The sequence below is a fragment of the Haemaphysalis longicornis genome, unplaced genomic scaffold, assembly GCF_048455015.1.
Source record: "Haemaphysalis longicornis isolate Haplotype H1 unplaced genomic scaffold, Haemaphysalis longicornis Haplotype H1 scaffold_9, whole genome shotgun sequence".
Classification (NCBI taxonomy): Eukaryota; Metazoa; Arthropoda; class Arachnida; order Ixodida; family Ixodidae; genus Haemaphysalis; species Haemaphysalis longicornis.
This window is the reverse complement of record NW_027526460.1, coordinates 81,497,239-81,511,247: the sequence shown is the minus strand read 5'-3', so window position 1 is coordinate 81,511,247 and position 14,009 is coordinate 81,497,239. Positions and strand designations below refer to the sequence as shown.

The following is a 14,009-nucleotide window of genomic DNA, read 5'->3' as shown; positions in this document are numbered from 1 at the left end:
TGTCTTCCGGCCTGTACCCATGCAGCACTCTCAGCAGTTCGGACTCACGCCAATTGTCGGCGATATCGTGCGGTGCGTCGGCCTCTTCGCCAGCCACAGTCTTGAAAACAATGCCATGTCGTTGTTTAAAGCTTCTCAGCCAACCGCTCGTCGCTTTGAAGTGCGCTTCATCCACGCCGAGGGCGAAGGCAAACTGTTTGGCCTTCTCACACAGCAACGGCCCCGCTGACAGGAATCTTCCTTGCACGTCGGCAAACCACGTGTAGACGGCGGCGTCATCATCCTGAAATGTGGCTGCACGGATCCGCTTCCTTGACGGGTCAGTTTTATGTTGTGCCACTTGCTCCTGTATCTTTTCTTTGTCTTTAAGGAACGTCGACAAGGTCGATGCGCTGATACCGTACTCCTCGGCTACGTCCTTTTTTCTTCGGCCGCTCTGCACGGCCCTGATGATGTTCACCTTCTCATCGAGGCTGAAGTGTCGTCGCTTTTTAGTCCCTGCACCTTTACCTGCACTCATCGCGATTCCAAGACGTTGCAACACGAACACGGCGCAATCGAACAACCACGCTACCGACCAGACTCGCTTCTCTCCGCAGTCAGGCAGTTCCCGCATGCGCACACTTAGCTGACTCTTCTTACGCCGTTTTTCTGCTGCCGCCTCCGAAAACTCTACTCCAAATCGTTATTGCCCTTTGTCCCTTCCTTCTCGCAGCCGCCCTGTCATTCTAAAAAAAATCTCAAATACACGTCTCATCCCAAATTTGCACACCAATCGCCCTTTTCCTTCTTTCTTCTCGCTAAAAAGTGCAAGTGCTCCGGAACAGCAGAACAGCCAGTCAGCACTTGGGACCACGCCGACGTACCGTGCCTGTTTTGTGCCATTTCCCTTTTATTTCTTACACTGTAGACCCTGCTGCGACGACGAAACTCGGTCCAGACTGCTTTGAAGGGAGCAAACAGTGAAGGGAGCGGAAGAAAAGGAAGGCCACCAAACCTAGAACTTAAGAGGCGACATGGAAATTGTTTGTCGCTGTCTTCCGCGCTCCTATTTTGTCTATTCGGCGTCTGTCGACACAAGAAAGGCCGAAGGTACAGCTGGTTCAACTCCAGGCCAACGCCTTAAAAAGAGCGAGTAACCGCAGTCGGGCCACTCCCGCAGTGATTGTGTTCTTCGCCCCGAGGGCCAAAGGCGCAATTAGGCGAACCGTCCCCTCTCTGGCTGCGTAAAAGGAAACGTGGGCTTCCCGGGGAGGAGTTTTGTGGGAGGAAACACAAGCCCTCGCTTACGCGCGCTGCCTGGAATATAGTTCGGAAGGAGAGGAAAGGGGGGTCGAAATCCGTCCTCCCGCTGGCTACATCCCTGAGCATCAGTGCAACGGCATTATCGCCCTTTTTATTTTTGTAGCTCTTTAAAGGATAGCCCGGGGTGACCTTGGTCCGGCCGTTTGCATTAGCGAGTGCCATCGGCGGCAGCAGCGGGCCGCGGCGACGCAGCCCCTTCGTATAGTGTACTAGTACACTATACCCTTCGGTTTGCTGCTGCGCGTTACCACGTGTTAGGCTAGCCGTATTCGTTATCAAACAACAATTCAGCGATTGGGAGCGCATGATTTTCTTCGTTAAACAGGCAAATTCGTTCTAGTGGTATTCGCTTTAGTGGCGTTAACAATACATAGGAAACACCGGAAACTGGCCAGACGATATGGCATGCTTCGTTGTACAGACCATTTCGTAGTAGAAGCGTTCGTTGTAGCGGCGTTTGACTGTACGGTGTTTTTACTTTAGCCATTGCCGATTCCACATCTTCATAGAGGCGTTCCACTACTTGGTCGTCGTGGCTGGATGTGGGCGCGTAGCCCTGCACCACCTTGAGCTTGTACCTCTTATTGAGCCTAATTCCAAGACCTGCTGCCCTTTCGTTAATGCTATAGTATTCGTCTATGTTGCCAGCTATGCTTTTATTGACTAGAAATCCCACTCCCAGTTCTCTTCTGTCCTCTAGACCACGGTAACGTAGGACGTGTCCATTTTTCAGCACCTCAAAGGCTTCGCCTGCCCTCCTAACCTCGCTAAGCCCTATTACATCCCATTTAATGCCCTCTAATTCCTCGAACAACACTTGCTTTGCTAGATAAGGCTCGCGCGTTAAACATTGCCAGGTTCAGATTCCATTGGCGGCCTGTCCGGATCCAGGGATTCTTAGCACTCTCTGCTGCGTCACAGGTCTGACCGCCGCCGTGGCCAGTTGCTTCGCAGCCGGTGGGGACTGAGGCCCGAGGGTTAATTGGCGTATTCATGGGAGGTTGTGGCCGTTACTACACCACGGTGGCCAATCCTGCTCTGGTGAGGGAGTGCATTACCGGCAATGGTCGCCGGGGTCAGGCCGCACCCCAAGCCCCTTGGTGCAATTCCATCAATACGCGGGTTTTTTTTCATCCGGTGGGAATTGTCCGGTACCGGGATTCGAACCACGGTCCTTCTGCACGCGATTCGGGTGTTCTACCTCTACGCCATCGCAGAGCGGCAGCGATGGCGTAGAGGTAGAACACCCGCCTCACGTGCAGGAGGACTGTGGTTTATCTCTTTTTAAGAATGTTTGTTCTGCAATTAAAATCAATGTGGCCTCTGCAGTATGTCGGTATGTTGAAAAAGCAAGGACGGCCTGCCGTAGCTGCTCCCAATTTCGGTGTATATATTTTAGCACACCTAAAAGAGTATATACTGCTACTATCCTTACGTTTGCCATGGAGATTTTGTGTATGTGTGTGTGTGTGTGTGTGTGTGTGTGTGTGTGTGTGTTTGTGTGTGTGTGTGTGTGTGTGTGTGTGTGTGTGTGTGTGTGTGTGTGTGTGCGTGTGTGTGTGTAACTTGTAAAAGCTTCATGTAATAAATTTGGTCTGCCTTAAGCATAGTCTACTGCATAAAATACTGTACCCGTTCTGAAGACGGCATAGTGTCTATGAAAATTGGCAAATAGACGCAGAAACCGTCTTTGTAATACGATCCGCCGTTTGTAATTTGTTCCTTTTGTGGTTCCCTCCGATAATATTCCCAAACAAAGCCAAAAATAAACGAGAGCGTTATGAAGCTTTAATAAAACGGTGGTATTTTTAACCAAAGCGTATTGAACCTCTTAATCTGTAGAGAACGCTAATATTATTTTGAAATTTTATTGCCTAGGTGTTCTATATGAGGATGCTAAGATAATTCTTGATAAAACCATTCTCCTAAGAACTTCTGTTCTTTGATTTGGCTGATCATATCGCCGCGTTATTCAATATCAATTCCTTCATCTATCTTATTAATTGGTCTAAAAATGATATAGTCAGTCTTAGATGCGTTTAGCTGTAAGTTATTTTCGTGCGACCACTTTTACAGCATACCTAAATATCTATTTACTTCATACTGTAGTTACTTCCTACTGCTACCGGAGAAAATATGTTGGTGTCATCTGCATACATAGCTATCTGGCGTGTGCAAGATATGTTTGGAATTTCATTCACATATATTAAGAATAACAATGGTCCCAGCTTTGATCCTCGTGGAACACCCTTTTATATTCCTATGACTCAAATGAAACACCATTATAGTCAAGAAATTGCTCCCTATTACCTAAATAGCTCCTTAATGGCTTAGCCGCTACTCCGCGTATTCCTACCTTTTTTAGTTTTCTTAGGAATGTTTCATGATTGATAGAGCCAAATGTTTTTGTAGGTCCAAGAATAGCCTGAATGTAATTTTGTTTTCTCTATATTTTCTATTATACTGTCCTTAGTATTAAGAAGAGCTTGCTGTGTTAGCTTGTTTTTTAAGCCCTACTGATGTGGTTAAATGACCTTGTGTGTGTTGAAGATGTCTGTTAGTCTATTACGTATTACATCGCCAAATATTTTTGAAAAGACAGTCAACACAGACCTGGTAATTGGGGACTGGTTATTGCCACCTCCTTTTTGATTGGCCTAACTCGCGCTACTTTCAATTTCTGAGAAAAAACACCATAAGGTAACGTAAAATAATTAATAAAGGCTAAAACTTCACTAATATTAGGGGCGATGTGGTGCAATACCATCAGTTCCAGCTTTGACGTTTTTTTTTTAATTTATTAATTAAAGTTTGCAAAAGGAAGATTTGGTGGTAGTGACAACTTTAGTCGATATAGTAGCGTCAATGGAGATACTTTCTCCGACAGAAGTTAGAAAAATAGGAAAAGACAAAAAAAATCAGTGAAAATAGTGGACTTAGCTTACTCAAACGCCAACCGAGAGGTCAAAGCACAAGTCAGGTGGCTCTCAGTGGCGCCTTTTGCCTTGGCACAAACACAAACCACTCTTAAGCATTGTTTTGTCAACAAAAAAAAAACAAATGCAGATCTGCTGGAGATGACGGCTGTTATTGGTACAATAGCGAGAACCGAAATATTTTTGTTGTACAAAAATTGGAAATATAAAGAACATTCAGCTGTGTAAATCTCAATCCAGACAAGCGGCGTAGGGATGCTACACATTACTGGAACATTTTCTGAATTTCTGCACATTTTGTCTTGGGCCGCACAGTCCCCGCATTTGTTCGTATGCTCTTTGTCTTGTCCCCAATATGCCAAATGCATTTGACTAGAATTTTTGCTAATCTCCACTTTATTATGCCGAGTTTTGATGAAGCTTTGGCGATATGAAGCGCAAACAACTTCGCTATAAAAAGAAATTTTGTACGTGGAATCGACGAGCATGGGCAGGTCCCTTTCAATAAAACAGGCGGTCGTGCTTCAGTGATACAGGCTAGTTTCTCATTTGAGGTCAGTGGTGCGACCTCCTACTCTCATCAGAGTTCACTCAATTTTTCGTGAACAAGATGTTTAAAGAGCCTCCCTGAGTAATAATACCTAATGAGGGCATTTTTCGGCATGTGTTCTTAGCGCTGCCCGGAATCCTTTGCGTCATCCGTCAACCATGCTCGCAATCTCTCATCCAGATAACTCCGAATTTTCAACCTTCCCCGTTAACTAATGCCTTTAAATTATTTCAGGTAGCAGGTTGCGGGTACTTCCTGGAAATCGAAGTACATTACTGGAGGTGCTTATATGCATCAAGGTAGGGCCCATGTTATCTTTATAAAGCGGGGATGTAACGAACGGGATATCAGTGATATCCTCAAATTAACAGGTCATTGGAACTGTGGGCGAAAGACATACTCAAATGCGCGCAGTTTCATGATTTGTAGCGATAAAAGTACCATACGCGACGAAAACTATGGCGGGGCAAATTAAGGTATTGGATTGCAAGGGTCGGAAATAAAAAAAATTCTTACCTTCTTGTGTGACAACGATCTTTGGCCGCGAAGAATCTTGCAAAGTTCCAGTGAGCTGCTTCGAGAGCCTGTAAACAGGTTTTTCTTAATATCTTATCAAAATACACCGTAGCGTAAATTTCGATTGCTTTTCTGAAAGCTGCCCAGAAAAAACTAAAAGCCTATTATGATGAGCAGACATGTAAGCCACAAAGACTTCATACGATGGCACAGAAGAAATACGGGACGGGACGGCTGCAGTTACACCTTACATTTTTGTGGGCATAATGCATAATAATCAGAGTATTTTTGGTGTCACACTCAAGCGTGTTCTCAGGTAGGTGTTTTGGGCTTTTGCTTTCTCGGGAATGTTATAGAAGTAACGACCACTATGTAGGTTGAAAATAAGAGCTATGAGAGCTAGTCGAGGTAACATACCCATGCAGGCCCATCACGCTAGAGGAGTCCAAAGTAATATATATATATATATATACATATATACGGAGTAATAAAAGTTGGAAGATGGTAGAAAACATGAGAAAAGAAAACATCGAACTAGATAGAAACCGCGATTGTTGGCAACGTTTCAGCAAGGAGACTTGCTGCCGTTAGGGCACAGCCCTGACACAGGCCTTTGCCTTTGCCCTGACGAAGGCAAGGTTCTTTGTTGAAACGGTGGCAACAATCGTAGTTTAAACATTGTTCGACGTTTTCACACACACATATATATATATAGAGAGAGATATATGTATATTGTGACCTGAGTTTGTGTCTTGCTGCCTGCTAGGAGATATTTGTCCCCATCGGTATTTATCATCATCAGCAGTAGCTTGCAGCTACCGCATCATCTGCTGTACATACTCATCATCACCGGCACAACCTCGTCTTCGGCTAATCATCATCAGCAGGGACGCTGAGTCACCATCTTGGTTTCTTCCCCGCCTGACGCTTTGGAATAAAGGAGCTGCGAAAGCAACGGTCCCGTCACCTTCTATTCACGGCCTCACAAGTGGTGGAGCTGCAACTCGATCCCGAGCTGTACCTCTCCTTCGCACCCCTGGAGCTCCGTTCCGGTCGCCGCTTGCCCTCAAGACCACTGTCCATGTCGCAAGACACTCCGAGTGGCACAGTCCCCGCGCCTCCGCAATGCATCGTCACCACTCCCCAGCGCGACCCGCCCGAGTTCGCTGGTTTTCGGGGCGAAAACGTGGAGGAGTGACTGGACAGCTACACACGCGTTAGCCAGTTCAATAGGTAGGATGACTGCCTCAAATTGTTCAACGTTGGCTTCTCCCAAGCAGATTGCCGAGACGTGGTATTTAAAGCACAAACATGAATTTACCGACTGGGCTGCATTTTGCAAAAGATTTTTGGCTCCCCTAAAGCGTGGAGTGACAACGCGAGGAGGAAACTGGAGGTTCGCGTGCAGCAATCTAATCAGACATACACCTCATACATCGAGGATATTCTAGCGCTGTGTCGCCACGTCGATAAAGATATGCCGGAGTCTGACCGGGTTCGCCACATTCGCAAAGGGATCGGCGAGTTCGCTTTCAACGCACTTGTCCTGCAGAACCTTTCAACCGTAGCAGACGTAACATCCACCTGTCAGCGTATCGACTAACTTCAATCGATCCGCCTCCCACGGGACACGGCGTCTACCCCCCGTCTTGGGAACGAAGACCTTCGTGCGATGATTCGAGCTATAGTTCGCGAAGAAGTGTACGGCAACATCTCTCATTTTGCGCACGGGGTTCGCCAAGCCGCTACGAGTTATGGCCTTCACGAGATGGTTAAAGAGGAGCTCGCGGCTATGCCAGTGCTAGTGCCGCTTCTCCATCCAGTTGCCCCATCAACACCGTCCTACTCGGATGTCGCTGGCCGGACACCTCTGCCGTTGTCCCCGATCATGAACCACTCTTCGTCTGGGTATATTACTGCCATGCCGCACGCGCCGAGCCGAAAGGCCTACTTTCCACCAAGTCAGGATGCCTTCTCGAACCGGCCCGTGTGCTATTATTGCGGCATTCGAGCTCACATCTCCCGCTTTTATCGACGCCGCCAACGGGATAAACGACGCAGCTATGCGGCCTATTAAAGTGAGAGCGTACCCCCGAACTAGTACGGCTAGCGACGGCGTGCATACCCGTCGCCTCCATGCCGCACCCCGTCTCCGCCTAAGATTGACGACGTTCCTTTCAGCTCCCGTGCTCCACGACCCCGCTCGCCATCACCAGGTCGCCATTCAGTTTCCCCTCTTCGCCCTGCGTCTTACGTCGCCGACCACCGCAAGGAAAACTAGTTAATGCAGTTTTTGGAGGGAAAACTGCATCTCCGGCGAAGCTTACAAGTCCTCCAGAGCGTCCGTCGAACTTGCGGTCTGTTTTGGTTGAAAGCGTTTTCGTCGATGCCCTTATTGACACTGGTGCGAGCGTTTCAGTTATAAGTGCGGAATTGTGTGCTCGTCTACGCACGGTACGAACACCCTAGATGAGACCTTTTTACATGGAGCGAATAGCAGCGTGATTAAGCCATCCGGACAATGCACAGTGCGGATTGTTGTTGGTTCTCTTCGGCATCATGTTCAGTGTGCGGTGTTGTCCTCCTGTGCTCATCATCTTATTTTGGGTTGGGATTTTCTCTCATCCGCATCCGCCGTCATTTCATGTGATCACCCGGAAATTCAACTCGCGCATACAAAGCAGGTCAGTGGCATTTCTGAAGTACCGCAGCTACAGCTCACAGCAAGTGCAGATTGTGTTTTAAATCCCCGCCGCGAGACGCTGTTTTCTGTCTGCTCAAACCGAATCAGTGACGCAGACGAGGTTATAGTTCCCTCTTCACGTTTTCTGCCCAAAGGTGTCATCATCCCGACCAGCCTCGTCCACTTCGCACATGGATCAGCAAAGCTTCTGGCTACCAACACCACTTCTGAATCCATATTGCTCCCCGCGGGCGCTACTATGGCTTCTGTTATGCCTGACGATACGCTCTCATCAGTTCCCCTGTGCTCCGTCTCGTTAGTCCCGACGCCTGCAACATTTGAGCCAAATACCATCAGCGAAGATTTCTCAGAAAGCGAAACAAACCAGCTACTTCAGCTCCTGGAAAAACACAGGGACACATTTGGCTGCTTTTCTAGCAAGCTGGGGCAGACGTCTGTGACCGCGCATCGGATTGAGACGGATAGGACCCACATCATCCGCCGTAGCCCATACCGTGTGTCATCGTCCGAACGAAAAGTCATTGAGGAAAATGTAGTGGACATGCTGGAAGGAAACATCATTCGGCCGTCTTCTAGCCCTTGGTCTTCTCCCGTAGTTTTGGTCCGCAAGAAGGAAGGTTCTGTTAGGTTTTCCGCGGACTATCGAGCCTTTAATAAGATCACCAAGAAGGATGTTTATCCCATGCCGCGTATAGATGATGCACTCGACTGTCTACAGGAGGCGGAATTTTTCTCCAGCTTAGACCTGCGATCTGGTTATTGGCAGATACCCATGCACGAGCCTGACAAGGAAAAGACAGCGCTTGCTACTCCAGACGGCTTATACGAGTTTAACGTAATGGCGTTTGGTTTATGCAACGCCCCATCCATTTGAGCTTATGATAGACACAGTCCTTCGCGGCCTTAAATGGAAGACGTGCTTGTGTTACCTGGATGACTGTTATTTTCTCGTAGAATTTTCCTGAACATCTCCGGCGTCTCGACGAAGTTCTGACTAATCTGGCCAAAGCCGGCCTGACTCTGAACACCAAGAAATGCCACTTCGCCAGCAAATCCATCAAAGTTCTCGGTCACATTCTCAGCAAAGAGGGTATACGGCCCGACCCAGACAAAACTTCCGCTGTGGCCAATTTCCCTCGACCTCAAGAGCAAAAATCCCTTCAGTTTCCTTGGTTTGGCATCATATTTCCGTCGTTTTATTCGCAATTTCACCACCCTGGCCTCGCGCCTCAATCAGCTGCTGCATTCCGGTAACCCCTTTGTCTGGACTGACGACTGCGAGAAGACTTTTCAATACCTAAAGCAAGCACTTTTTTCTGGGCCTGTACTTTGCCATTTCGATGACACCCACCCAGTCCTTCTTCATACTGATGCTAGCGGGCATGGAATTGACGCCGTCTTGCTACAGCGCGAATCCCACTCGCGTGAACGAGTGGTTGCCTACGCAAGCCGCTCTCTGACGTCCACAGAAAAAAATTACCCCATCACAGAGCAAGAATGTCTGGCTGTTGTGTGGTCTGTACAAAAGTTCCGTCCCTACCTTTACGGCCGACATTTCAGAGTGGTTACAGATCACCATGCCCTGTGTTGGCTGTCTTCTTTGAAAAGTCTGTCAGGACGACTTGGGCGCTCGATTCTCGGCTTGCAAGAGTATGCCTTCACGGTGATCTATGAGTCTGGTCGCAAGCATCTCGACGCGGACGCGCTTTCCCGGTGTCCGCTGGTGAAGTCTTCAGATGACGTTGCCCGACATTCTAATGTGCCACCTTTGCCCATTGCAGCCATCGATATTCCTATCAACGATACCCCCCACTTGGTTGCCTTTCAACACGCAGACAGTTATTGTCGGACAATAATCGATCGGCTCACCGGTTCCACACGAGCACCGAATAGCCGCCTACGTCGTCAGCTGCGCCAGTTCCAGCTTCTGGATGGCGCACTGTACCGCACCACCCATCACACCGATGGAGCTAGATGGGTTCTGGTTGTGCCCCGTTCCCTCCGTCCGCGCATTTTAGAAACGTTGCACCATGACCCGACTGCAGACCAACGCGGATTCCAGAAGACCTTCGACCGTGTCCGAGGGCGCTTCTTTTGGCCAGGGCTTTCTACGAGTTTCGCCAGATACGTCGCCTCATGTGCGCCTTGTCTGCACCAGAAACGCTTCACGTCACCCCCTACCGGTCTGCTCCAGCCCCTTGCGTGTCCAGCAAGCCCGTTTGAAGTGGTCGGTATTGACCTTTACGGTCCATTGCCTCCGACAGCGGCCGGTCATCGCTGGATAGTTAAGGCCATGCATCACCTGACTCGCTACGCCGAAACCACCCCACTGCCTTCAGCTAGCGCCACCGAGATCGCTAACTTCTTAAAGAACATTTTGCTACGCCATGGAGTGCCCCGCGTTGTGCTAAGCGATCGAGGCAAGACATTTCTCTCTCAAATTCTCGCCGACTAGCTTTGAGCGTCCAACACCTGTCACAAGATGACGTCCAGCTATAATCTCCAAACAAACGGCCAAACAGAACGCTTCCATCGAACTCTCTCTGATATGGTCTCTATGTATATTCAACCTGATCATCGCAACTGGGACGCCATCTTACCTCCTGTTACCTATTCTTACAATACCGCAATTCAGACCACAACCGGATACTCCTCATACTACCTTGTATACGGCCGTCACCCTTTGCACACTCTAGATACCTGCATCTTCACCGCTTCCATGTCACCTTCTGCGACGTCTCCCAAACAATTTGTTGCTCGCGTTGAAAACTGCCGTCAACTTGCCCGCATGCGCACTGAAGCGAGCCAACAGGATCGAAAGCAACGCTACGACGCTGTGCATCGCTCTCCTCAATTCTGAACGGGTGACGAAATCTTGGTGTGGACGCCTATTCGTGTTTCTGGCCTCCGCGAGAAGTTCCTTCACCGTTTCCTTGGTTCGTACAAGGTTCTGGAGGCGACCTCTCCTGTAAACGTTCGCGTTACACCGGTTTGCCCAAGTTCCGACCACCGCCATCGTGACACCAAGGTAGTTCACGTTTCCCGGCTCAAGGCCTCTAACCGCCGCGACGAACTCTAAAACGCGGCCAGGTGGCGGCTTCTTTCAACGAGGGGGACAATAGTGAGAGCTGAGTTTGTGTCTTGCTGCCTGCTAGGAGATATTTGTCCCCATTGGTATTTATCCTCATTACCAGTAGCTTGCAGCTACCGCATCATCAACTGTACATACTCATGATCCCCGGCACAACCTAGTCTTCGGTGATCATCAGCAGCAGGGACGCTGAGCCGCCATCTTGGTTTCTTCTCCACCAGACGCGTCGGAATAAAGGAGTTGCAAATGCAATGGTCCCGACACCTTCTATCTACGGCCTCACAATATATATATATATATATATATATATATATATATATATATATATATATATATATATATATATATATATATATATATATATATATATATATATATATATATATATATATACATATTGTAGCCGCATTAGCGCTTGTCGATACTGGTGCCGCTGTGTCCGTCTTAAGTGAACGCCTCTGCCGCTCATTGCGAAAAGTGACGACGCCACTCTCCGACCTTACTCTCCGAACCGCAAGCGCGCAAGAGGTGAAACCGTTGGCCATGTGCACCGCTCGTGTAGCTATCCAAAACATCACGTACATCATCGAGTTCATTGTCCTTCCCTCGTGTTCTCACGACATCATCCTCGGATGGGACTTCTTATCCCGTCATCACGCCATCATTGATTGTGCTCGTGCTCAGGTCGAACTATTTCCGTCATGCGAACCGCCATCGAATGACCTGCCCGTCAGGTTAATCGTGACGGACGACACGTCCCTTCCGCCCAATTCCTCCGTGCTTGTGCCTGTTTCTTGTGACGTCAAGCCTGATTCAACTGTTGTTTTCACGCCATCGAGTGTTTTTTCGTCTCGGAAATGCCTGCCTTTGCCCGCTGCTGTCCTCGACGTCCAATGTGGGTCCAGTGTGATGCTTGTCGGCAACCCGTCGTCTTGCCCTTCAACATTATATCGTGGGGAATGTCTCGGGTACGTGGAAGCCCTCGACCCCATTCTGGTCATGGCCGTCCCGGAGGAATCATCCGCGTTTTCGGTGAATGTCCTGAGCCCTCATCCCAGCAAGGCAACTCCCGATGTTTTTCAACGATCCATCGATGGAGATCTCACCCCAGCACAACGCGACCAACTTCTTGCCGTTCTCGATTGCTTCCGTGAATCTTTCGACAGTCATCAGACCGCCTTGGGCCGCACGTCGACTGTTGCCCACGAAATAGATACCGGATCCCACGCCCCTCTGCGGCAGCGACCTTATCGAGTGTCACCTTCCGAACGACGCGTGATTGACGAACACGTCGCTGACATTCTCACGCGCAACGTAATTAGACCCTGTTCAAGCCCCTGGGCTTCGCCCGTTGTGCTTGTAACAAAGAAAGATGGGTCCATCGGGTTCTGCGTCGATTACAGGCGTCTGAACAAAATCACCCGCAAAGACGTCTACCCACTACCTCGTATCGATGACGCTCTTGATTGCTTGCGAGGCGCTGAATTTTTCTCTTCTCTCGATCTACGCTCAGGTTACTGGCAAGTCCCCATGGCCGAATCTGATCGCTCAAAAACTGCCTTCGTGACACCTGATGGACTTTACGAATTTAACGTCATGCCTTTCGGACTTTGCAACGCGCCCGCAACATTTGAGAGAATGATGGACGGTGTTCTACGAGGCCTCAAGTGGAAAACATGCCTTTGTTACTTAGACGACATTGTCGTGTTTTCGCCCGATTTCACCACTCACCTGGAGCGCCTAGAACAGGTCTTGACATGTCTCACGTCTGCTGGGTTACAGCTCAACTTGAAAAAGTGCCGCTTTGCTGCTCGCAAACTGACCATTTTGGGTCATGTCGTATCAAAAGATGGCATCCTTCCCGACTCGGAGAAGCTTCGCGCAGTCGCCCAATTTCCGAAACCAACCACGATTAAAGACCTCCGAAGTTTCGTCGGATTATGTTCCTATTTCCGGCGTTTCGTACGGAACTTTGCCACCATAATCGAACCTTTGACGAAACTCCTCAGTGGATCCAGTAAAGAACCTGTCGACTGGTCGCCTGCCTGTGAAGAAGCTTTCGTATCTTTACGGCGTTTGCTTACGTCGCCCCCAATACTGCGACATTTCGACCCCCTCCTGCCAACTGAAGTACACACTGATGCCAGTGGTGTCGGTCTCGGCGCTGTGCTCGCACAACGCAGAGAAGGCGCCCAGGAGTCCGTAATTGCTTATGCCAGCCGTACTCTCACAAAGGCGGAGAGAAATTACTCAGTGACGGAAAAAGAATGTTTGGCGATCATTTGGGCGATTCACAAATTCCGCCCCTACCTTTATGGACGCCCGTTTAATGTTGTCACGGACCATCACGCGCTGTGTTGGCTTTCGTCACTGAAAGACCCGTCCGGCAGACTTGGTCGTTGGGCTCTTCGCATCCAAGAGTACGACATTCGCGTTGTGTATCGGTCCGGCCGCAGACACACGGACGCTGATGCCCTTTCTCGGTGTCCCGTCCAGTCGGAAAATGACTGCATTTCCTCGACGGACTGCGCCCTGGCGTCACTTGACATACACGACATGGCCGCAGAGCAGCGAAAAGACCCCTGGATCGCGTCCATACTGCACTACCTGTCGAGTCCGTCCACCGTTTCGGCGTCCCGTGCACTGCGTCGCCAGGCCTCACACTGTGTTGTTCGTGACGACCTTCTGTATCGGCGCAACTATATCGCCGAGGGCCGCAAATGGCTGCTAGTTATTCCCCGTCATTTGCGTTCTGCCATCTGTTCGTCCTACCACGCTGATGCGCAATGCGCCCATGCTGGCGTCCTAAAAACATATCAGCGGCTGCGCATCCGTTACTATTGGCGCGGGATGTACACGTTTGTTACGAAGTACATCCGCTCGTGTCCCGAATGCCAGCGCCGCAAG

General features: G+C 49.3%; 1 long non-coding RNA gene across 1 annotated transcript in view; it reads right to left on the bottom strand.

Annotated features, from left to right (window-relative positions):
* LOC144153711 (uncharacterized) overlaps nt 1-14,009 on the bottom strand; it is a 135,120-nt gene that overhangs the window by 34,726 nt on the left and 86,385 nt on the right. The window contains exon 3 of the long non-coding RNA XR_013319355.1: nt 5,308-5,375. This is a non-coding gene — a long non-coding RNA (uncharacterized LOC144153711). The remainder of the gene's footprint in view (nt 1-5,307; nt 5,376-14,009) is intronic.